We start from the raw sequence: 25,461 nt of genomic DNA on the forward strand, positions 1-25,461 counted from the left end.
TCAGTCGGATCATCAAAGAAGCAAGAGAGAAAAACATCTACTTCTGTTTTATTGACTATGCCAAAGCCTTTGACTGTGTGGATCACAACAAACTGTGGAAAATTCTGAAAGAGATGAGAATACCAGACCACCTGACCTGCCTCTTGAGAAATCTGTATGCAGGTCAGGAAGCAACAGTTAGAACTGGACATGTAACAACAGACTGGTTCCAAATCTGGAAAGGAGTATGTCAAGGCTGTATATTGTCACCCTGTTTATTTAACTTATATGCAGAGTACATCATGAGAAATGGTGGACTGGATGAAGCACAAGCTGGAATCAAGATTGCTGGGAGAAATATCAATAACCTCAGATATGCAGATGACACCAACTTATGGCAGAAAGTGAAGAAGAACTAACGAGCCTCTTGATGAAAGTGAGAGGAGAGTGAAGAAGTTGGCATTAACTCAACTTTCAGAAAACTAAGATCATGGCATCTGGTCCCATCACTTCATGGCAAATAGATGGGGAAACAATGGAGACAGTGAGACTTTATTTTATTTGGCTCCAAAATCACTGCAGATGGTGATTGAAGCCATGAAATTAAAAGATGTTTGCTCCTTGGAAGGAAACTTATCAACCTAGACAGCATATTAAAAAGCAGAGACATTACTTTACCAACAAAGGTCTGTCTAGTTAAAGCTATGGTTTTTCCAGTGGTCATGTATGGATGTGAGAGTTGGACTATAAAGAAAACTGAGCACCAAAGAACTGATGCATTTGTGGTGTTGGAGAAGACTCTGGAGAGTTTTTGGACAGCAAGGAGATCCAACCAGTCTATCCTAAAGGAAGTCAGTCCTGACTGTTCATTGGAAGGACTGATGCTGAAGCTGAAACTCCAGTACTTTGACAATTGATGTGAAGAACTGACTCATTGGAAAAGATCCTGATTCTGGGAAAGATTGAAGGTGGGAAGAGAAGCAGAAGACAGAGGATGAGCTGTTTGGATGGTATCACCTACTCAAATGGACATGAGTTTGAGTAAGCTCCAGGAGTTGGTGATGGACAGGGAAGCCTGGTGTGCTGCAGTCCATGGGGTTGTAAAGAGTCAGACACAACTGAGTGACTGAACTGAACTGATCACTCAATAAAGTATGAAAATGCATAAGTTCAGTTCAGTTCAGTTACTCAGTTGTGTCTGACTCTTTGCGACCCCATGGACTACAGCTTGGAAATGCATAGATCCTGGTTAATAGCCCATATCTATCTCCAAACTATGAATGACTATGTAACAGATGGGAAGACAGAAGTGGAGGGAGTACAGGAGTTCAAGGAAATCCAGGTCCTCCTTAGGGGCTGCTGAAACAGAATTTAGTCGAGAAAAAGGGCTTATATGAATTTTTTGGTTTGTTTCTTTGTTGCTTTGCTTTCACTGTTGCTCCTCCTATGAAAATAAATTTGACAAAGGTTGCATCTCTGTCACCTGGAAAAGTGTTTGGCAGATGGACAGACTCAGTAAGAATGTATTCAATAATTATTTGAATTATATCCTGTTGGTATGAGTCTCCCCAGTTGTATTCTCATATATGTGTATTTGTTGTTGTTGTTGTTTTTGGTAGAGGGAAGAGTGGTTTCTAAGTGTTAAGAGAAAACAGAACTTGAGTATTTTTTTCAAAGTTAAAATCTGAAATAATAGTCTGTATAAAACTATGAGTATATTATTACAATTGTGAAAAAACTACTGTAATTTCATCTTTGTCTTTTTATCATGCTATTTATAGAAGAAATAAAATGAATTTATTCAGGATGATAATTAGAATTTATTATTGTCCTACAGGTATCCACTGATGGATGAGGATAAGAGTCTTGTACAAGTTTCCTGATGGGAGAGACTGGCTGTGGGGAAAACTGGGTCTTGCTCTGGTGGGCAGGGCCACACTCAGTAAATCTTTAATTCAACTGTAGGCTGATGGGTGAGGTTGTGCTCTCTCCCTGTTGGTTGTTTGGCCTGGAGTGACCCAATCCTGGAGTCTACAGGCTCTTTGGTAGGTCTAATGGTGAATTCCAAGAGGGTTTATGCCAACACACCCCTTCCAGGACTGCTGCGACCAGTGCCTCTGTCCCTACACCAGGTTACTGTCAATCCAGGCCTCTGCAGGAAACCTTTAGGAAGGCCTGGCTCGGTCTCTTGTGGGGTCATTGCTTTTTTCTCCTGGGCCCTAGTGCACACAAGGTTTTGCTTGTGCCCTCCAAAAGTCTCTGTTTCTTCACTTCTGTGGAAGTTCCATAATCAAATTCTGCTGTCCTTCAAAATTTGATCCCCAGGTTGGGAAGTCTGATGTGGGGCCTAGAATCTCTGCAAAAGTGTGAGAACTTCTCTGATATTTTTATTCTCCAGTTTGTGAGTCATTCACCTGGGGGGGTGTGGGATTTTATTTCAACCTGATTACATCTCTCCTACCATCTTGTTGTGGCTTCTCCTTTGTCATTAGATGTAGTGAATCTTTCTTTGGTAGGTTCTAACATCCTCCAGTCAATTGTTGTTCAAAAGCTAGTTCCAAATTTGGTGTTCTTGCAGGAGAAGATGAGGGCATGTGTGTCTACTTTGCCATCTTGGTTGCCATCAGAAAGCTTGCATAGGCCTCTTATTCTCCTCTGTCAGAGAGCAAACAGAAGAAGCAAGAAATACAATCCTACAGGCTCCAGAACAAAAGCCACAATCACAGAAAGCTAAACAAAATGATCACGTGGATCACAGCTTTGTGTAACTCAATGAAGCTGTGAACCATGCCATGCAGGGCCACCCAAGATGCATGGGTCATGGTGGAGAATTCTAAAAAAAACGTAGTCCACTGGAGAAGGGGGTGGCAAATCATGTCGGTATTCTTGCTTCAAGAACCCCATGAACAGTATAAAAAGGTAAAAAAAAAAAGATACTGAAAGATGAGCACCTCAGGTCAGAAGGTGTCCAAAATGCTACTGGGTGGGGAAGAGCAGAAGACAATCACTAATACCTCCAGAAAGAATGCAATGGCTGAGCCAAAGCAGAATGACACTCAGTTGTGGATGTATCTTCTGGTAAATGTAAAGTTTGATGCTGTAAAGACAATATTGTATAGGAACCTGGAATGTTAGGTTCATGAATCAAGGTAAATTCAGATCAGTTCAGTCCCTCAGTCATGTCCGACTCTTTGTGGCCCCATGAATCACAGCATGCCAGGCCTCCCTGTCCATCATCAACTCCCAGAGTTAACCCAAACTCATGTCATTCGAGTCGGTGATGCCATCCAGCCATCTCATCCTCTGTCGTTCCCTTCTCCTCCTGCCCCCAATCCCTCCCAGCATCAAAATCTTTTCCAATGAGTCAACTCTTCGCATGAGGTGGCCAAAGTATTGGAGTTTCAGCCTCAGCATCAGTCCTTCCAATGAACACCCAGGACTGATCGCCTTTAGAATGGACAGGTTGGGTCTCCTTACAGTCCAAGAGACTCTCAAGAGTCTTCTCCAACACCACAGTTCAAAAGCATCAATTCTTTGGTGCTCAGCCTTCTTCACAATCCAACACTCACATCCGTTCATGACCACTGGAAAAACCATAGCCTTGACTAGATAGACCATTGTTGGCAAAGTAATGTCTCTGCTTTTGAATATTGTATCTAGGTTGGTCATAACTTTCCTTCCAAGGAGTAAGCGTCTTTTAATTTCATGGCTGCAATCACCATCTGCAGTGACTTTGGAGCCAAGAAAAATAAAGTCTGACACTGTTTCCACTGTTTCCCCATCTATTTACCATGAAGTGATGGAACCAGATTCCATGATCTTCATTTTCTGAATGTTGAGCTTTAAGCCAACTTCTTCACTCTCCTCTTTCACTTTCATCAAGAGGCTTTTGAGTTCCTCTTCACTTTCTGCCATAAGGGTGGTATCATCTGCATATCTGAGGTTATTGATATTTCCCCCAGCAATCTTGATTCCAGCTTGTGCTTCTTCCAGCCCAGCATTTCTCATGATGTACTCTGCATATAAGTTAAATAAACAGGGTGACAATATACAGCCTTGACGTACTCATTTTCCTATTTGCAACCAGTCTGTTGTTACATGTCCAGTTCTAACTGTTGCTTCCTGACCTGCATACAGATTTCTCAAGAGGCAGGTCATGTGGTCTGGTATTCCCATCTCTTTCAGAATTTTCCACAGTTTATTGTCCACACAGAGTCAAAGGCTTTGGCTTAGTCAAGAAAGCAGAAATAGATGTTTTTCTGTAACTCTCTTGCTTTTTCTTTGATCCAGAGGATTTCAGCTTTTTGATCTCTGGTTCCTCTGCCTTTTCTAAAACCAAGTTGAACATCTGGAAGTTCACGGTTCATGTATTGCTGAAGCCTGGCTTGGAGAATTTTGAGAATTAGTTTACTAGCGTGTGAGATGAGTGCAATTATGCAGTAGTTTGAGCATTCTTTGGCATTGCCTTTCTTTGGGATTGGAATGAAAACTGACCTTTTCCAGTCCTGTGGCCACTGCTGAGTTTTCCAAATTTGCTGGCATATTGAGTGCAGCACTTTCACAGAATCATCTTTCAGGATTTGAAATAGCTCTACTGGAATTCTATCACCTCCACTAGCTTTGTTCATAGTGATGCTTTCTAAGGCCCACTTGAATTCACATTCCCGGATATCGGGCTCTCAGTGAGTCATCACACCATCGTGATTATCTTGGTCGTGAAGATCTTTTTTTTGTACGGTTCTTCTGTGTATTCTTGCCACCTCTTCTTAATATATTCTGCTTCTGTTAGGTCCATACCATTTCTGTCCTTTATTGAGCCCATCTTTGCATGAAATGTTCCCTTGGTATCTCTAATTCTTTTGAAGAGATCTCTAGTCTTTCCCATTCTATTGTTTTCCTCTATTTCTTTGCATTGATCACTGGGGAAGGCTTTCTTATCTCTCCTTGCTATTCTTTGAAAGTCTGCATTTAGATGCTTATATCTTTCCTTTTCTCCTTTGCTTTTCACTTCTCTTCTTTTCACAGCTATTAGTAAGGCCTCATCAGACAGCCATATTGCTTTTTTACATTTCTTTTCCATGGGGATGGTCTTGATTCCTGTCTCCTGTAGAATGTCACGAACTTCTGTCCATAGTTCATCAGGCACTCTATCGGATCTAGGCCCTTAAATCTATTTCTCACTTCCACTGTATAATCATAAGGGATTTGATTTAGGTCATACCTGAATGGTCTAGTGGTTTTCCCTACTTTCTTCTATTTAAGTCTGAATTTGGCAAAAAGAATTTCATGATCTGAGCCACAGTGAGTTCCAGTCTTGTTTTTGCTAACTGTAAAGAGTCTCTCTGTGTTTGACTGCAAAGAATATAATCAATCTGATTTCAGTGTTGACCGTCTGGTGATGTCCATGTGTAGGGTCTTCTCTTGTGTTGTTGGAAGAGGGTGTTTGACATAGTCAAACAGGAGGTGGCAAAAGTGAACTTTGACATTTTAGGAATCAGTGAAGTAAAATAAACAGGGATGGGTGAATTAAATCAGATAACCATTATATCTACTACTGTGGGCAAGAACCCCTTAGAAAAATGGGGTAGTCATCACAGTGAATGGAGCACTATAAAATGAAGTACTTGGGTGCAATCTCAAAAACAATAGAGAGATCTCGATTCGTTTTCAAGGCAAATCATGCAACATCCTGGTAATCCAAGTCTATGCCCCAACCACTTTTGGGAAGAAGCTGAAGTTGACCAGTTCTCTCTTGACCTATAAGATTTTGTAGAACTAACAACAAAATAAGATATCCTTTTAACCATAGGAGACTGGAATGCAAAAGTAAGAAGTCAAGAGATATCTGAAATAACAGGCAAATTGGCCTTGGAGTACAAAATGAAGCAGGGCAAAGGCTAACAGAGTTTTGCCAAGAGAACACAATGGTCATAGCAAACAGCCTCTTCCTATATAAGAGATGACTCTACCTGTGGACATTACCAAGTGGTCAATACTAAACTCAGATTGATTACATTCTTTGCAGCCAAAGATGGAGAAGCTCTATACAATCAGCAAAACAAGACTTGGAGCTACCGTGGCTCAGATCATGAGCTCCTTATTGCAAAGTACAGTCTTAAATTGAAGAAGGTAGGATTGATTTGATCTAAGTATAACCCTTATAAATATGTATAACCTTTATAAATCAAAACCCTTATGATTATACAGTGGAAGTGACAAATAGATTCAAGGGATTAGATCTTGTAGACAGAGTGCGTGAAGAACTATGAACAGAGGTTGGTAACATTGTACAGGAGGTGGTGACCAAAACAATTCCAAAGGGAAAAAAAATACAAGAAGCTGATTGATTGTCTGAGGAGGCTTTATAAATAGCTGAGAAAAGAGCAGCAAAATGCAAAGGAGGAGAGGAATGATATATCCAACTGAATGCAGTATTCCAGAGATAGCAAGGAGAGATAAGAAGGCCTTCTTAAGTGAGCAAAGCAAGGAAATAGAGGAAAATAACAGAATGGGAAAGACTAGAGATCACTTCAAGAAATTTGGAGATATCAAGGCAACATTTCATGTAAAGATGGGCACAATAAAGGACAGAAATGATAAAGATCTAACAGAAGCAGAAGATATTAAGAAGAGGTGGCAAGAATACAGAGAACTATATTAAAATGATCTTAATGACCCAGATGACCACAATGATGTGATCACTCACCTAGAGCCAGACATCCTGGACTTCAAAGTCAAGTGGGCCTCAGGAAGCATTACTAGGAGCAAAATTAGTGGAGGTGATGGAATTCCTTCTGAACGGTTTCAAATCCTAAAAGATGATGCTGCACTCATAATGGCAGCAATTTGGAAAGCTCAGCAATGGCCACAAGACTGGAAAAGGTCAGTTTTCATTCTAATCCCAAAGAAAGGCAATACCAAAGAATGTTCAAAATACTGTACAATTGTTCTCATTTCACATGCTAGCAAGGTATATGCTCAAAATCCCTCAAGCTCTCCTTCAGCTTAAGTGAACCAAGATCTTCCGGATGTACAAGCTTGTTTTAGAAAAGGCAGAGAAACCAGAGATCAAATTGCCAACATCTGTTGGATCATAGAAAAAGCAAGGAAATTCCAGAAAAGCACCTACTTCTGCTTCACTGACTATGCTAAAGCCTTTGACTTGTGTGGGTCATAGTAAACTGTGGAAAATTCTTGTGGAGATGAGAATACCAGATAACCTTACATATCTCCTAAGACACTGGTATGCAGGTCAAAGAGGAACAGTTAGAATCAGACATGGAGCTACGGACTGATTCAAAATTGGGAAAGGAGGACTTCCAGGCTGTATATTGTCACCCTGCTTATTCAACTTCAATGCAAAATGCTGGGCTAGATGAAGCTTAACCAGGAATCAAGATTGCTGAGAGGAATATCAACAACCTTAGATATGCAGATGATACCATTCTAAAGGCAGAAAGCAAAGAGGAACTAAAGAGTCTCTTGATGAGGGCAAAAAAAGAGAGTGAAAGAGCTGGCTTGAAACTCAACATTCAAAAAGGAAGTTCATGGCATCCGGTCCTGTCACTTCATGCCAAACAGATGGGGAAAATGTTTAAACAGTGACAGACTTTATTTTCCTGGACTCCAAAATCACTGAGGATAATGACTGCAGACATGAAATTTTAAGACTCTTGCTTCTTGGAAGAAAAGCTATGATAAACCTAGACAATGTACTAAAAAGCAGGGACATCACTTTGCCAACAAAGGTTCGTAGAGTCAAAGTTATGGTTTTTCCATTAGTCATGAATGGATGTGAGAGTTGGACCATAAAGAAGGCTGCCGCCAAAGAATTAATGCTTCCTAATTGTTGTGCTGGAGAAGGCTCTTGAGAACCTTGGACAGCAGGGAGATCAGTCAATCCTAAAGGAAATCATCCCTGAATATTCATTGGAAGAACTGATGCTGAAGCTGAAACTCCAATACTTTGGCCACTTGATGTAAAGAGCTGACTCATTGGAAAAGACCCTGATGCTGGGAAAGATTGAGGGCAGAAGAGAAGGGGGTGGTAGAGAATGAGATGATTGGATGACATCACTGACTCAATTGACATGAATTTGAGGAACTCTGGGAGATAGTGAAGGACAGGGAAGCCTAGTGTGCTGTAGTCACAACTCTTGGGTTACCAAGAGTTGGACATGAATTAGCGACTCAACAATAACAACCAGTGTCCAAAGAATTTAGGTTCTTAGTTTAGTCTTTGAAATGCTTATTTACTGAAAATGTCTCTAGTGTTTGGACTTTACTAATTCTTTTTTGAAGGTCCTCACTGCTACAGTCCTACAGAGCCTACTCTCCCTTCACACCACCCCTGTACCACATTTGTTCTCTTCCTTTCTTAGTTCAAAAAAAAAAAAGACAAGAAAAGCAACTGCTTGAGTGCAGGAGCATTTGATGAGTAAAGTTGCTGTGGATATAGTGATACACCTGACATTGCCTTTCTTGTTATTAATGGGATTCTAATTAGAGCAATCAGTTTTAATTAGTATGCTGCTGTGTAGCAATCTAATAAAATACTGTGTCTAGGAAAATTGATCTGGCCCTGATGCTAATTACTCTTCTAGACTCTAAGCTTTATAAAAATAAGAATTGATTGCTTCTAGGCAACCTATGTTTTTTTTCTCCTTTCCTTTGTCTTCTCTGGCTTTCTTGTATACAGTTTTCTACTTAAGTTGTCACCTTAGTTCATATTGTGTTTTCTTTCTCTATTTGTGCCAAACCTTGGATTTGGTGTAACCTGAAAGGAGCATGGCTTCATCACTTGTCATAGAAAATGGTCCTCAGTTAAACTTTTCTTCTTGGGAATGTAACAGATCAGAGCCTCATAATCTTAAAGGCTGGCTTAGAGTTAAGGCTGACAGGGTTAGTCTCAGGTTAGCCTCCACATAAATCAGAGTCAGAGAGAACTGGGGCTGTGGCTGAAATCAGAGAAGACAGTAACAATAACATTAGAAAAGAAATATCTTAATAATTTTCATGTGGGATGTGCTACTGCTGTTTTCTCAAAGCAGCATGGCATTTTTAACATTAAATAAATTATTTCCAATAATCAGGTGGCTGGTTGGTATTTTCCTAGCTTCTATTTAACTTTAAAATCAGAACAATCTGAGATAACTGGTGTTTTCTTTTAGTTATAAGGTACAGGGACTACAAATCTTGAAGGCTGCCAAATTTTTAGATGCATTTTTAGCTCATTAACTGTGTCTCCAGGCTTTTTATGAAATTGCTGTTGGAAACAAAATTTAAACATGTCATCCTACCTAATAATAATTTGAATTCTATTTTTCTCCATTTCTTTTAAACACAATTAATTGTAATAATGTTTTAAATTCAAGGGCAAAGTGAGAGATTTCTTGATCTTCATAAAAGTTTTTTTTTTTTTTCCTGTTATGTTAGCATAACCAATCTTCAAACACTGATGATCTTCATTAACAGTCTAAATTTGTTTTGGGAGGTGGTCCTCAAGAAGTGAGTAGCTCTAAAATTTCATGAAATCCTTAGTAAATGTCTTATGAGGTTACTGGGCACACATGCATGGCTTCATGCATGTTTGTCTTTAGGAATTCATTCAATTTTACCTTGTGAGGTTAAAGGAAAGTTAAATTGAAGTGGTACTGAACCCTTAGATCAGCGTGTTTCACACTGTGATGAGGCACATCCATGAACTATTTGTTACCTGTGCATAATTGGGTTTCCCTGGTAGCTCAGAGGGTAGAGCCTCTGCCTGCAATGCAGGAGACCTGGGTTCGATCCCTGGGCCAGGAAGATCCCCTAGAGAAGAAAATGGCAACCCACTCCAGTACCCTTGCCTGGAAAATTGCATGGAAGGAGGAGTCTGGTAGGCTGCAGTCCATGGGATCGTGAAGAGTTGGACACAAATGAGCAACTTCACTGGTTCATAATTGTTACTGAAAGAGTGTGGTGGGTCTGCCTTCTCGCTGCTCAAAAGCCAATAAACAGTCCACCACGTTAGTGGAAAGGAAACTTAGCTTTATTTCAGATGCCGGCAACTGGTCGGGGAGGGTGGCAGAAATCTGTCCAAAGGTCAACTCCTTTCCCGCCCATGACAAGCAGGGGGTGAGAGCATTTATAGACAGAGTTGGGAGTGGGAGGGGGGTTACATGCAGAAACAGCACAGTCATCTCTAACAGTCATCTTCAAGTTGGTCATCAGTGGTCTGACCAGCATCATCTTGGTTGTTTTAGGTACAGTTACTCTTCAGTTCTGGGGTGCACTTGTTCCCATTTATTTGCAATCTATTCTCAGAATTGTGGCAGCTCAAGTCCTGAGTACAGTCTGGTCATCATGGAGTGAACTCTTCCACCTGGAGTTTTAGTATCTATAAGAACTCACAGGATATGGCTCAGAGTGTTATCTATAGCCCTTGAGGAAGAACTAAACATCCTGAACCATGCTTAATGACTACATTGTTATTATTTAGTCTTTCTTGACTGCTTTCCTTTGTTTCAGCATTTCTCACTTCTCCAATTAAACTTATTCTTGGACTAAAGTTTTGCGCAAGTAAAAGGCAGAGGACAGGTGGTGGGGGTGGGCAAGGACCATACATTCCTGCTTCATTTCATAGAAATTTATGCCAAAGTGAAAATCATGTAAGCCATTAAGCACAGTGTTTAGGTCACCTGACTTTTTTTTTTTTTTAATAACAAGTGTTTATCAATGAAGGTAGCAAATTTAATTGCATTCTAACACAAGCTCCTTATTTCATTTTCACTTATGCATTGTCACTATGAGTAGCCCTGATGTATTGACAGTCTGGCCATAATGAAAAGATAAAATATTTTTTCCAACAATTATTATGTATGCAGATCATATAATAATGATGGAAGATGTGAGCTCCAATGATCCTACCTTCATCTAGAAATTTTAGTATGTTCTAAGCATGTCATTTGTTACGCAATTATCCTCACTGGAATTTCACTGTTGGAATGTGAAAGAAGCAATATCAGGAAGGAGTAATGTTTATTTCATTCTAACCAGCAAATAATATCTGACTGATAATTTGAAAGTAATGAAAATTTTGAAAGAATATGGCTTATCCATGGAAAAGGTCTTGGAAAAATTATAAAGAACATTCTGACCATAGTTAGACATGTAAATGAAAATATGAGAGAAATTAAAAAATAAAAATCAGGGAAAGGATTTGCTGAATCTTATAGTCAGAGAGACTACAGGAGAGACTATAAGAAAAATTCAAGGCATTCAAGTATGATATTCTTACTCCAAATTGAGGATAAAAACTACTTTGTGCATTACTTAGTCTGTTGTCACCTGGCCCTGGCCTTCTTTTTTCTCTTCACTTGTGCATAGCAATAGGATCTTAAAATTGATCATTTAGAGAAATTTCCTGTAACTCTTCGAATCTTTATGGGTCAAATACTAAGTGAGACTGACACTGGAAAAGCAAAATGGTGAGAAATGATTGCTAACTAGCTGTTCTGCCTAAGGAAAGGGAAGGGGTAAGAAATAATATCATGAATCATCTGCCTTCCCAGAATTTGCTGAGGCAGTGAGGGTGTTTCTCATAGTCCAGATATGGGTCATTTGGGAAAATAATCAGCTTTGAGTTGTTAAAGTAGCTTTGATGAAGAGGTCAGATTAAAGCAGCAAATGAATTTCAACAGGTAGAGATTAATAGTGCAGATTTCAGAAAACCAGGACTGAAGAAGGTCACACTTCCAGTCACAGTAAATGTCTGAATTAGTGAACTACAGGAAAGAGATCCCCCATGATAAAAGAGAGAAATCTCTGCAGAGTCATGTAAGTAGATGCTCAGCTAAATACTCTGAATACTCAGGAAGCCCAGCGAGAGTCAGGTATAAACAATATCCCATCCAGAGAAAATTTGGTATCAGGCAAATACAACCTCTCCTGACTTCAAACTTGTCTCCTCTTCATACTTCTCTCCAACTCCAGAGAAACTAAAAGGCAGCCTAATGATGATGTGGTAACAGGGGTGGCAGAAGATAGAGGTTGGTGTTATAGCCCATTATACCCCTTATCCCACTCCAGACTTCTCAAAGATTTTCATTTTTTTCCCACGAAGTAGCAGATAAAATAGTATAGAAAAGAGTATTTAATTGAGGGCTAGTTCTATTTCCAGACTGAAGAAGGAAATGGCAACCCATTCCAGTACTGTTGCCTGGAAAATCCCAGGGACGGAAGAGCATGGTAGGCTATAGTCCATGGGGTCGCAAAGAGTCGGACACAACTGAGCAACTTCACCTTCACCTTCACCTTCTATTTCCAGAAGAAATAATATAACTTATAGATTTCAGGTAATGAGTAGAAAACATTGTATACTTTCTCTTTATGAATTGTTTCCTTCAAAAAATTTTTTTAAGTTTTGGTTCTACCTCTTAAGATGGATGTTACTGACAAGCTATATGGATTCAGATTTGGATAAACAAAATGGTGAAGAAATGTATGAGAAGCAGTGAAAGTAATTGAGAATGTTGAGCTGTGAGCAAAGGGAATCTTGAGGGAGCCAAATATCTGAAAAGTTTTTAGAGAAACGGAATTAGACTTGTTTGTCACATGCTTTTCCCTATCAGGTGGCGATGAGATTAGACAGAGCTATGGAACTCTAGATGCTAGATGACAGAGATCATGAAATATGGGGCAATCATATGGTGGTTTGGCAGTCAGCTTCCAGTCCAAAGTTCTTCTGGTATGCTATCCTAGTCTTGAGGTTTTAGGAAGCTAAATCCCACTGTTCTCAGTTTCTCTTTCAGATAAGATTCCCTCAAATAAAGTTGTTATATGTAAAAGTTTGAGGGCAAAATTAAAGAAAATGTCATATTCCTACTGCAGATATTGGATTATTTTGTTTATTCTTTAAAACTGTATGTGTCCCCAAGCGCTTCCCAGCTGGAGTTAGTTTTAAAGAACCCACCTGCCAATGCAGGAGACCTAAGAGGCTTGGGTTTAATCCCTGGGTTGGGAAGACCCCTGGTGAAGGACATGGAAATCCACCCCAATATTTTTGACTGGAGAATCCCTTGGACAGGAGAGCCTGGTTAGCTACAGTCCATAGGGTCTCAAAGAGTCAGACATTACTAAGGTGACTTAGCAAGCAAAAACAGATGGGTTGTTTTGGGCTCAAGTTTTCAGTGACTACTGCAGCAAAGAGCAATTACAAAGGCAACAGGAAGAGCTCCCTTACTCCTATGTCACAGTTGTATTATTCATTCATGCTGAACACCAATAGTTCACGCATTCTTCTTCCAAACATGTGGTAAGTTTTCACATCATTAACCTCTTGAAACAGGCAAAGTTATGTTACATGTTTTGTTTAATAGAATGTGAAGGAAGTGGCATATATATCACTCCCATGTTGAAGCATATACAAACTGGTATGTAGTTCCTTATTTTTTCTCTTCTTTTGGTCACAGCAAAGGTGGAACTGTGTGTTACAGAGCAGTTAGAATGTTCAGCCGTCACATGTGTGACAGTCGCCCTAGTGACTCTTCCAGATTTGCAGTAGATCTTGTCTGGTAAGAAATATATCATCATTTTTGTTTTGGATTTTTCCCCCATTGTTTTATATCATCATGATTTTGGAATTATTTGTTACTATTGCAGGACCTAAATTAGTCTCAACACTGCAGAAATTGACATCAGGCTTGGAATGTAATAACAAAGCCTAAAATAGGTAACATTGACTTGGGCAGAATTGTTGAGGAGACTGGAGTCCAAAAACTAACAGTCCATGCTATTCATTGCTGGAAATAATTTGTTAAATGGACTTCTGAGTTAACAGGGAAGGATATCACATACTTAATGACCTTTCAGGTCTAAACGAAGATGATAGCAAAGTGAATATGGGTTGTGTGTATTGATTACTATTGACTGTGGTTGGAAGGTATTATATGAAAGAAGTAAGTTCAGAAAAGAATTGGACAGTTTTACAAGCAAGAATAAAATGGAAGAGAGATAAATTATAAACTTGAGGGTTTGTGGTATTGAAAGAACCTTTCTTAGCCCTTAACAGTACATGTGAAAACTAAAGGAGGCTTTGAATCACACAAGTCAAATTAGCTGGCCACCACATCTGTTATTTTAATCTCTGAATGGATTAATCTATCTCAGGTTTAAGATCCAATTAAAATTGTGGCTGAGTAAATCTTTTAATTAGTTAAAATGTCTCAAGGAAAAGAGATTAAGGTATGTCTCAATTACAGAGCTACCACAATCAAAGCACATAGAATCACAATTGGTCAAAAGAGAGAGATGGTCATGGGACAGAAATTAAATAAATACTACAAATTTTAAAACAATTTTCTAAGAGGAACTCTGCATTTGACTATTATCACTTGTTTTTGATTGGACTCAAATAGTCTACTAAATTTTTTCAAGAGGTTTTCTATCAAAAGGAATAAAATCTAAATTAAAAGTAATCTCTAGCTGAAGAATTAAAGGAAACTTTGGCTCACAAACTAGTATAAGCAGGAACTGGTCTGAGAAAATTGCTCAGTCACAAAGAAAGTATATTTCCCCAGTTCCTAGTTGTTACGCCAGTTCTGAGAAGGAAAATGGCAAAGGAAGAATTTCTCAGTGACCGCAGAGTCAGGAGGAGGAGCTATTTCTCCTGAGCAGAGAAGGGGCGTAATGAAGGAACAGTCCATTGGGAATTCTAAATTGCTACAGGAGAGTATCTTCCATGTGTATCCCATTCTTCTCCTCTCAGAATGGAAGTGTTCATTGAAATAATCTTGTCCACTCCTACAAATTGGGTGTTTTGGCGCACTATTTGCCTTTTAGTTTATAAAAGCACGGGATCAAGAGTAACTATATCTGGACCTCATGTAGAGACTATCATGAATGCCAAGAAGCTCTTGACTGTCAGCTTAAATGATGCAATTAATTTAGATTTGGGGGCATTAAAAAGGCATACTATGTTAGTCATTAGTACTGTTCACCAATATTGTTAAACATTTTCCTTCCAGAACAAAGGTGTGGATAAATTTCCCTGCCAACTAGAAGTTAGACATACTCATGTGACTTGCTTTGGCTGATGAGTAAAATACACCATATATAATTTTGGGGAGAAATTATTTAAGAACTGTTAAATTATTTTTTAATCTGTTTTCCCCCTGCCATGGGGTTCATATATGTCCATATTTATAAAAAGATGCAACTATGAATGAAACATCTCATAGGAGATCACAATCTGGGAGAATTTCCATAATCTAGAGTGAACTTTGTATGAGTAAGAAATAAGGTTTTATCATTTTAGCCTAATGAGATTTTTAGGTTGTTCTTTATTGCAACATGATTTGGCCCAAACTTAATAATACAACACAGATGGGGTTTTGATCCTGAACCCAAGTTCTAGTATTGACCACGTGATTTCCCGTCTCCCTGATTATGATAGAAATTGCAGCTCCTTGAAAAGCTAAGGCTAGAGTAAAATTCTGTGCTCCAGGTCTTCTAATAATTTTATAAGTACCTAATACTCTATTAAGCCCCATTCTTTGAAAGTACCTGCAATCTATTCTGTTTCCTAAAGCTGAACCCTGACTTATCTGCCAGTCAAGGCAGAATGCTACAGGTCAAGAACTAAGATAGAGAATCTATACCAGGTAGATAATCTTATAGATAAGATGGCAGTAGAAGCAAAAAATTAAAAACTTGAAATTCAATTACGAAGATTATAGAAATGAATACAGCCTGGATTATGGAATGGAAATCTGAACCAGTTTCCAAAATGATTTGCTTAGGAATTTTAAATGATTCCAGTATAATCCTGTGTGGGCATGGTAGATTAACTCAAGGAAATTTCAATGGTTGCAGAACAGTCTGGGTGTGGTCCAATGTAGGGTATAGGGTTAAACCATTATACTTAATATATGACACAATTTTCTAAAGCTCTAAGGACAGTTCAGCCTTCTTAACCTTCCTGTGAGGCAATGAGCTTCTTTTCACAGGAAATGTTCAAGCATTTTATGCATGATATTGGTAACAGATATTGCTGAGAGACTGTCTATATCAGAAAGTTGTCACATTTTTTTATTATCATGTCAACAAACAAACAAAAATAATTAATGGGAAACTTCCATTTATATCTGTTAAATTTGTATTAACAAGTTTAAAGTGCATATGTTTATACAGGTGCATACAGATCTACACATACATTTCATCTCATGCTGTAAAGATTTGTAGGGCTTTAAGATGCATGATATACAATCTTATCAAGCTTGGGAAATCCTTGCTTTTGGATGACTCTAAAATGAGATGAGTAGTCAGAGCCTTGGGTAATTTCATTGCCAGAGTGTGGGAATTTGGAAAATGAGCCAGATGATGCTATGAGATACTTTACTTCTAAGGTTGTGTGAATGACGGAAATAGACTGAAAAGGAAAATGTAAATTATTTCAGTAATGGAACTATGTTAGCTCTAATGAGGCTACTGATAATTATACAATATATAGAAAGCACAGATCTTCTAGAAGAAGTATACACTAAGAAAAGTACTATGTTCCTAAGATTATAACTACCGTTTGATTTGCTTTTGCAAATGAAACTAACTTGATACTTTCATTAAACTGTAAAGACATTCTTATTTCCTGATAAAAATTTATAACTGAAAATACTGATTCTGAGAAAGTATCTCATTTTGAATAATCTTTGGTTAAAATAAATTAAGTACATATAAGCTAGTTTCTGCTAAAGCAGTTACTAGAAAAATAAACAATACTGGAACCTAAGAGATTTGTAGGATATTAGAAAGAAAATAATAAATGTTAATGACATTAGCAACAGGATGCCACCTAACCAGTTTGAGAATACAGCCTATAAAATGTGTAATTCTCCCTTAGATATTATAAATTGACCACATAAAAATATCAAAATTTTACTTGGAAGAAAAATGACATAACATGTATAGGCCAATTGTTCTGAAGAGAAACTGTAAAACAAGGTAAAATGTTATCTGAGATTTATATTATGATACTTGACATTTGCTTTATTTTGAAGTTCCACATTTGCTTTCAAAAGTTCTGTGCTAGAAATCAGCCTTGTGCATGACTAGCTTTAATGGTGACTATTAAAAAAAAGTCTTTTGAGTATTTAGTAACCCACTTTCCCCTTTACATTATCTTGAAGGCTGGCAAGTCCAAACCCTGCAGCTCAGGCAGCAGACTGGAGACCCAAAGAAGAATTGACATTGCAGCCCCAGTTCACTGAGGCAGAATTCCCTCTTTTTCAGGGAACATCAGATTTTTTTTCTCTTAAGGCCTTCAACTGATTGATGTATATCCACATTATGGAGAGTAATCTCCTTTACTAAAAGTTCACTGACTTAAATGTTAATCTCATCTAAAAAAATACCTTCACAGAAACATCAAGACTGGTTTTTGACCAAAGGTCTGTGTACCATGGCTTAGCCAAGTTGGCACAAAAAATAACCATTATAATCAACTTTATATAGGAGCCTAGAACTCTCCCAGTTTTTACCTTTCCCCTACAATGTATATTATATGATTGACTCTCTGGACTAAATCCCTAATAACAGTTTAACATATCACTCCACTTTTAGAGGGATTTGTATTTTAATGAGATGAAGTTTCTAACCAAAAATGATTAAAGTCTCAATATATAATTTCAATTTTATTTGATCAGCAGAAAATTATTATTTTGAGTAATAAATTTTGCTTTGGTCCATAAGTCTAACACCTAATCAGATTTCTTTCTACACAGACACACACTTTGTCCTGGTTATAAGCATCCAGACACACCAATTAATTCAACTCAATATCATTGATTAATTGTGCCAGGACTGTGCTAGAAACCTGAAGGTAAAAATAGATAATCTCATAGAAGACCTCATAGTCTGGTGAGGGAGATGTGCACACAAATAAATAAAAGATAGTTTGACAAATGGCTGCACTAATTGTACAAACAAACTATTATAGGAGAGAAAGGAGATAATAATGGTTTCAATCTAGGGTTGTCAAAAAAGCTTTCAAAAATATAAGATGACAGTCATGTGTTGAAAGATGACTCACTAGATGAGTTACAGGTAGGGAAGCAGGAAATGAAATTTAGCAGACAGGGAAAAGCAGGGGGTGCTTGTGGGAAGAATTGAAGCTACCTGGTTCAGAGCCTGGATGAAAAGATGGGTGGGGACCAAGCCAAGGGAGATGGGTTGGGCCAAGTTTGAATGTATACTAGGAAGATTGGACTTGATCCTGTAGAAAATGCAGAGCCATTGAAAGTACTTATGATGAGAAACAACTAGATCAGATCTTTGTTTTAGATATTTAATTCAGATAGGTAAATGGAAGAAAAATTAGAGTCTCAGAGAGACTCTAGTCAGATAATCATTTAAAAAACAGTTATAACTGTTCCTTAAGAGAAAATCTAAATATAGTGGTGGAAATGGAAAAGAGAAAATTGATTTGAAAATGTGTTTGGAAGGACCTTGACAACACATTTGACTATGTGAATGCAGAGATGAGGATTCAAAGGTTATCTCTGGGTTTATTACATAATAACTCCAAATGTCATAATTCTTGTAATTGAAGTCTTTCTGAACATTATTGGACACTCTCCTACATTTTTTAAAAAAGCTAATGAACATAATTTCACTTTAGAATAAAGTCATCAATATGAACAGTATTATTTTACTGTAATTTATAGGAGGGCTTCCCTGGTGGCTCAGTGGTAAAACAACAACAAAAACACCTGCCAATTTAGGAGATGCATATTTGATCCCTGGGTCAGGAAAATCCCCCGGAGAAGGAAATGGCAACCCACTGTGGTAATTTTGCCTGGGAAATCTCATGGACAGAGGAGCCTGGCAGACTGCAGTCTATGGTCACAAAGAGTCAGACATGATTTAGAGACTAAACAACAACAAACAATTTATAGCGTAGCTTTATTTACATCTGTAAGACTTTATTTTCTTTTTCTGTTTTTACTCTACTTTTTGTGGCCATTATTGAAGTCTTTATTAAATATTTTTAATAATTTTTAGTTTCTTATTTCTAATAAAAGGTGCACTGGGAAATCAGAACAAAATCACAAAAGTAGTACAGTGCTGCTGCTGCTGCTAAGTCACTTCAGTCGTGTCCGACTCTCTGCGACCCCACAGACGGCAGCCCACCAGGCTCCCCCGTCCCTGGGATTCTCCAGGCAAGAACACTGCAGTGGCTTGCCATTTCCTTCTCCAATGCATGAAAGTGAAAAGTGAAAGTGAAGTCGCTCAGTCTTGTGCAACTCTTCGCAACCCCATGGACTGCAGCCCACCAGGCTCCTCCGGCCATGGGATTTTCCAGACAAGAGTACTCCGAGTAGTACACTAGTGAGTGGAAAATTTATGAGCAAGAGTATTGGAATGGAACATTTCTTACGGCATAAAAAGAAAGACGACTTTTGTCCTGAGCTTTTGTGACAAGTTGAATGTGTACATGTGTGTACACACTTAGAGATTTTCTTCGCTAACTTTTTATTTCATAAGGACATATTACAGAGTTTAGCTTGACTGTACCCTAATGCTAGATGGGAAAGATTTTATTATTAATACATAGGTCTCATGTGTTGTATATGTACAAGTGAAGATCTTTAATTATTAGTTATTTGATTATTAGTTCATTGTCTCGAGCTTCATTGTTGATAGTAGAAATGCACTGTTCTAAAAATATTGTTATAGGTCAGACATTGGCAAAACTATGACCCATAGGCCAATCTGATCTGCCAATGTTTTTTAATTCAATATCCCAGGAGCTAAGAATGTTTTTTACATTTTTAAAGATATATAATAAAAAGTTGAATATAAGAAAGAGACAATATAAGGCCCATAAACCCTAAAATATATAGCATCTGGACCTCTACAGAAAAAAAATTTGCTGCCCCTAGTTATGAATAAAAATTTATTTCTTATGTCTTCTTTTTGTTGTCGCTTTCATTTTTGTTTGCATACACACCATCTTGCTAAATGAATGATCAACTCATTGAAGGGAGGAATCAGGCCTTGGGACTGTGTAGCTCCTTGACATTTGGTACTGTATATTCCTATGATCTGTTGTCATAAAATCTGTATAGATCACAAAGATTCCTAACATTTGTAGCTGAAAAAGAAAGAGGGAAAATGATAAATTCTGCAGAAAAAGAAATAAAATACATTTTTATAAGAATTTCAGTTTGAGATGTCAAGAACCTTCAGAGGTTCACTTCTCATTAATTTTTTAATCCTTCTACAAATAGCAGTTTAAAAGATTTTTCTAAATCACTACCTTGGAAAGAAGCAGATAGCTAACAAAATGTAAAACCATCTGAGTTTTAAGCATTATGTGACTAACTGTGGTGGTTTAGTTGCCAAGTCATGTCTGACTCTTGTGACCCCATGACTATAGCCCACCAGGTTCCTCTGTCCACGCGATTTTCCAGGCAATAATACTGGAGTGGGCACTTCCCTTTCCAGGGGATCTTCCCGATCCAGTGATTGAACCCAGGTCTCCTGCACGGCAGGCAGATTCTTTACCGACTGAGCTACTGGGAAAGACTAATGCCCTAACTAATGTGTCTAACTAATGCCCTTTAAATTAAGAAATAACTTTATGATAAGTAGAATGGGTGCTTTATTGATCTTCTAGAGAGGAGATCCTATGAAAAATGTATGGCATAACAATGAGACCTGAATTTTAAGAGGACATAGTAATCCTTTGATCATATCAGTTTACCTCATCTGCTTTGAAATTAAATAATTACTTCTATAACACTCTTTTGGGCTTCCCTGGTGACTCAGATAGTAAAGAATCCACCTGCAATGCGGGAAACCTGGGTTTGATCCCTGGGTTGGGAAGACTCCCTGGAGGAGGGCATGGCAACTCACTCCAGTATTCTTGCCTGGAGAATCCCCGTGGACAGAGGAGCCTGGTGGGTTACAGTCCATAGGGTTGCAAAGAGTCAGACATGACTGAGCAACTAAGATAGCACATAACCCTCTTTTAAAGATCCATATCAGTTTTAAATATGTATATATTTCTGAAATATATTCATCTGTTTAACAAAGAAGATAATGAAATAAAGAAAAGATAGGCAACACTCTAGTGCTCTCAGCCTCTAGCTTGAGATTGTTTTAATTTGAGTACCACTTCTTTCTTGGACTGTCCCTGAAAAAAAGGTAAATGAGAGCAGTTTCATCACCTGTAAAATGGGTATAATACTAGGGCCTTCTTTATAGAGTTAATGAAAATATTAAATATAAAATTTTATATAGACATTTATAATAGTATTTAAAACATAACTAGCAAAGAGAGAAATAAATGATTGGCTATTTTTTTTCTTCTGTCTGTTAGAAATACTTACTGGCTAGCTCCTATTCTTCTATGAAGAATATTCTATCTATCATAGCCAAAAGTGTCTTTTAGTTCTATGACAAGATAGGAGTAACTGGGCCAACTGCAAGCATCTCTTCAGGGAATTTACAGTTGATTATATTTTCTAAGAAACAGTGTAACTTTCATGTACTTAGTTTTCTACATGGATCTGTTACATGCTATTCCAGTTTGCTCCATCTTCCCTTCCCTGTTACCAATTGTGTGCCAAGAAGTGTTTGGCTTTATTCACTGCAGGAATGGAAAGTATGGATTTTTTTTTCAAAAGAGCTTTACTTTTCAGTCTCAAATCTCCATAATTTCTGGAAAACCTTTTCAGGAAAGGGCTTGAGGGGAAAAAGTATCATTCTGCCTTTCTGCAGCTATTCTACTTAACCACGAGGAATATAAATTAGTACTCACAATACTTCTATATTTTGTACACTGTACTGTATTTCTAAAATGATAAAGATATTGCAATTTTAATGATTCTAGAGTGAAAAATTAACTTAGATGCTGATGATCATAGATTTCCTCTTCTGGTCTCATGACTAGAGAACAACGTAAATGTGATTCATTTCTGTAGCCATTATAGTCATCAACTGACATCACCATCAAAAATCAGGGGACAAAAGGGTCCCTTATTTTTTATTAAAACAATTGTAAGAAAAAAAATATTTAAAGGGGATCTGAATAATAAGTTGATGCTGATTTCCACTACAGGGAGCAAACCTGAGAAAGATCATACACAATGTAGCTGATATATTAGCAATATTTTGCTTCAGGTTGTATATAAACTTAATAGAAAAATTGAATCTGTTTTCACACAGATGTTAGATACTAAAAAGTCAAAAGCAATCCTTAGCAGCTTAAATATACCAAGTGAAAATGTATATGCATGCATGATCATTTGTGTCTGACTCTTTGTGACCCATGGACTGTACCCCATCAGGTTCCTCTGCCCATGGAGCAAGAATACTGTCATTTCCTACTCCAGGAAATCTTCCCGACCCAGGGATTGAACCTACATCTCCTGTGTCTCCTGCATTAGTAGGCAGATTCTTTACCAATGAGCCACCTGGAAAGCCACAAAATATACACTTGCATATAAAAGCCATATCTTGATGTAGGTTGTAATTCAAACCCGTATTTGTTCATCTATGTAGAATGTAATGCTCTTTATTATGATTATTATCCTTAATCATTAATGCAATACAGCACAAACTCTTTAACATTTTTGACTTTCTGTTTGAAAGGTGCACTAATACCCAAAATAGGGATGGGGGGATTCAGCCCTGGAAAGGTAGTGCTGGTCTAAAAATGACAATGTGATATGAATTCACTGTATGGTGTTATAGGAAAGGAAAACTTATAGAAGCAGTAAAAACAATGATTGCCAGAGAAGGAACAAATATGTGGCATGCAAGGGATTTTTAAGGTGGTGAAACTGTTCTGTAAGAAACTTTAAGCGTGAGTTCATGACATTATGCATTTTTTAAAACATATAGAACTGAACTCTAATGTAAACTAAGGACTTCAATTAGTAATAATATATCAATATTTATTCATCAGTTGTAACAAATGTGCCACACTAATTTAAAATGATAACAGGGGAAACTGTGTAGCCCGTAGAGAAGATGAGCCATATAAGAACTGGGTTATTGCTGTTGTTGTGGCTAAGTCATGTTCAACTCTTTTGTGATGCTATGGACTATAGCCCACCAGGCTCTTCTATCCATTGGATTTCCCAGGCAAGAATACTGGAGTAGGTGGTCATTTCCTTCTCCAGGGGATCTTCCTGACCTAGGGATTAAACCCACGTCTTCTGCATTGGTAGGTGGATTTTTTACCACTGAGGCACCTGGAAAGTCCAAGAATTCTCCGTACTTTCTGCTTAATTTTTCTGTAAATCTAAAACAGCTTTGACAAAATCTATTAATTAACTTTAAAAAGTTGCATTCCTATCAGTTGCAATAGATGGATCTGCTAAAATGATCTCAAAAAAGAAATACCACAATCATCTCATCATCAAAGAATTATAGAGCTAAAAGACACCCAAAGGAAAATATCTACTCTAGTCTCAAAGGTTTCTAAGAAGAGAGATTCTACCACTTTCCAGTTTTAGGATTTAATTACTTTCTGAGTCTAGTGAACTACCCTGTGTATTAATAATACTGCCTTCTCTGAGGCAGAGAGTGAGTTGATCAATAGCCCCCTTAAATAACCATTTTCTACTAGAGTTTACTTCTCAAGTAAATTACCACTTTACTTTTTTGTCTGGTTCTGAATAAATGGATCCAACACCTTTAATCTTTTGTTACAAATGCAAGCTATAATGAACTAATAGGAAGCTGGTGAACAAAAATAATTAATCTATGGCAAGCCTGTCATGTAAAGTTTACATTTATCATGTAGAAGCTGTCAAATTCAAAAAGATTGAATGTCTTGAAGAATATACTCAAGTAAAGGAAAATTTCTTTTTATTAATATATTGACCTTTACAACTTTGTTCTCACACTGGATTATGTTCACTTTTAAATGCAATAGTGAATAAAATTTTTGACTATCCTAAAATTAGTGTGACTAAACTCATGTTCAAAACCTAATTTAATTCACTCCTTTGATGATGTCAATACCGACAGCTCTAATTTTTCAAATAAAATCTCTCTGTTGAAATAATCAAATGCCAAATATCCATTCTCAAGAAGAGGTAAAACTGTAAAAGATAGTTACGTGTTGACACTGATATTTGCTCAAGGGAAGATGTAATAGGGAACCCACATTGTATATAGCTCATTTCTGAAATAAGTCTGTAGATGAATTAAAATATTAATGTTTGAACCTTTTAAACTGCCAATTGTCCATGAAATGATAAATACCACTGAAGGCATGGTAATAAAATGTGCAACAAAATTATAAAGGGCATAATTTCTGTGAACATGTGTTCTTTCTGAGTATAATAAATTCTACTCATTATAACCACAAGAGAACAAAAGAAATTTTCTTTTGTTTTCACAGGAAGAATAAGCACTAGATCCTAGCATATTTCAAATCAATTTTATATTGTCTAATAGCATATTGAAAAGTAGAGACATTACTTTACCAACAAAGGTTCATCTAGTCAAGGCTATGGTTTTTCCAGTGGTCATGTATGGATGTGAGAGTTGGACTGTGAAGAAAGCTGAGCGCAGAAGAATTGATGCTTTTGAACTGTGGTGTTGGAGAAGACTCTTGAGAGTCCCTTGGACTGCAAGGAGATCCAACCAGTCCATCCTAAAGGAGATCAGCCCTGGGATTTCTTTGGAAGGAATGATGCTAAAGCTGAAACTCCAGTACTTTGGCCACTCATGCAAAGAGTTGACTCATTGGAAAAGACTCCAATGCTGGGAGGGATTGGGGGCAGGAGGAGAAGGGGACAACAGAGGATGAGATGGCTGGATGGCATCACTGACTCGACGGACATGAGTCTGAGTGAACTCTGGGAGTTGGTGATGGACAGGGAGGCCTGGCATGCTGCGATTCATGGGGTGGCAAAGAGTCGGACATGACTGAGCGACTGAACTGAACTGAACTGAATACTCAATATTAAGAGCTATTTTATTATCTCAAAATTATTTTTTGTATTAATTTGTATTTCACTTATTTGGAAATCATGGATTTCTGTTTAAAATGATTCATGGAATCAAGATAAAGATCAGAATATATTTTTCCTCTATCTTTATTGTGCTTAAAATTTATACCTCTCTCAATTTGTAGGTGTTAATCATAAGCACATTTTTTTTTTTTTCTCTTCTTTACTAGAAGACAGCTGTTAATACAAGGTTATGAGATTATGGCACTTTTACATAGTAAATTGAAAGCTAGTAGCTTGACTATTCAGTCGTAAGTCTTCCTTTTGATATCTTTCATCCTCTGTTGACAGTATAGTTATCAATCACAAGAGTGTCTAGAATGTCTTGCTTTATCAGGATATAAAAAAATCATCATTCCCATATCACTTCCTATTAATCTAGTTGCAAAGTGTTATGGTATTAAAATCTTCTAAAAGATCTTTCCTTAAGGACATCAGAGAATGTATGAAGACTGGCTAGTTGAGGCAAGCTGGA

The sequence above is a fragment of the Bos mutus genome, chromosome 1, assembly GCF_027580195.1.
Source record: "Bos mutus isolate GX-2022 chromosome 1, NWIPB_WYAK_1.1, whole genome shotgun sequence".
NCBI lineage: Eukaryota > Metazoa > Chordata > Mammalia > Artiodactyla > Bovidae > Bos > Bos mutus.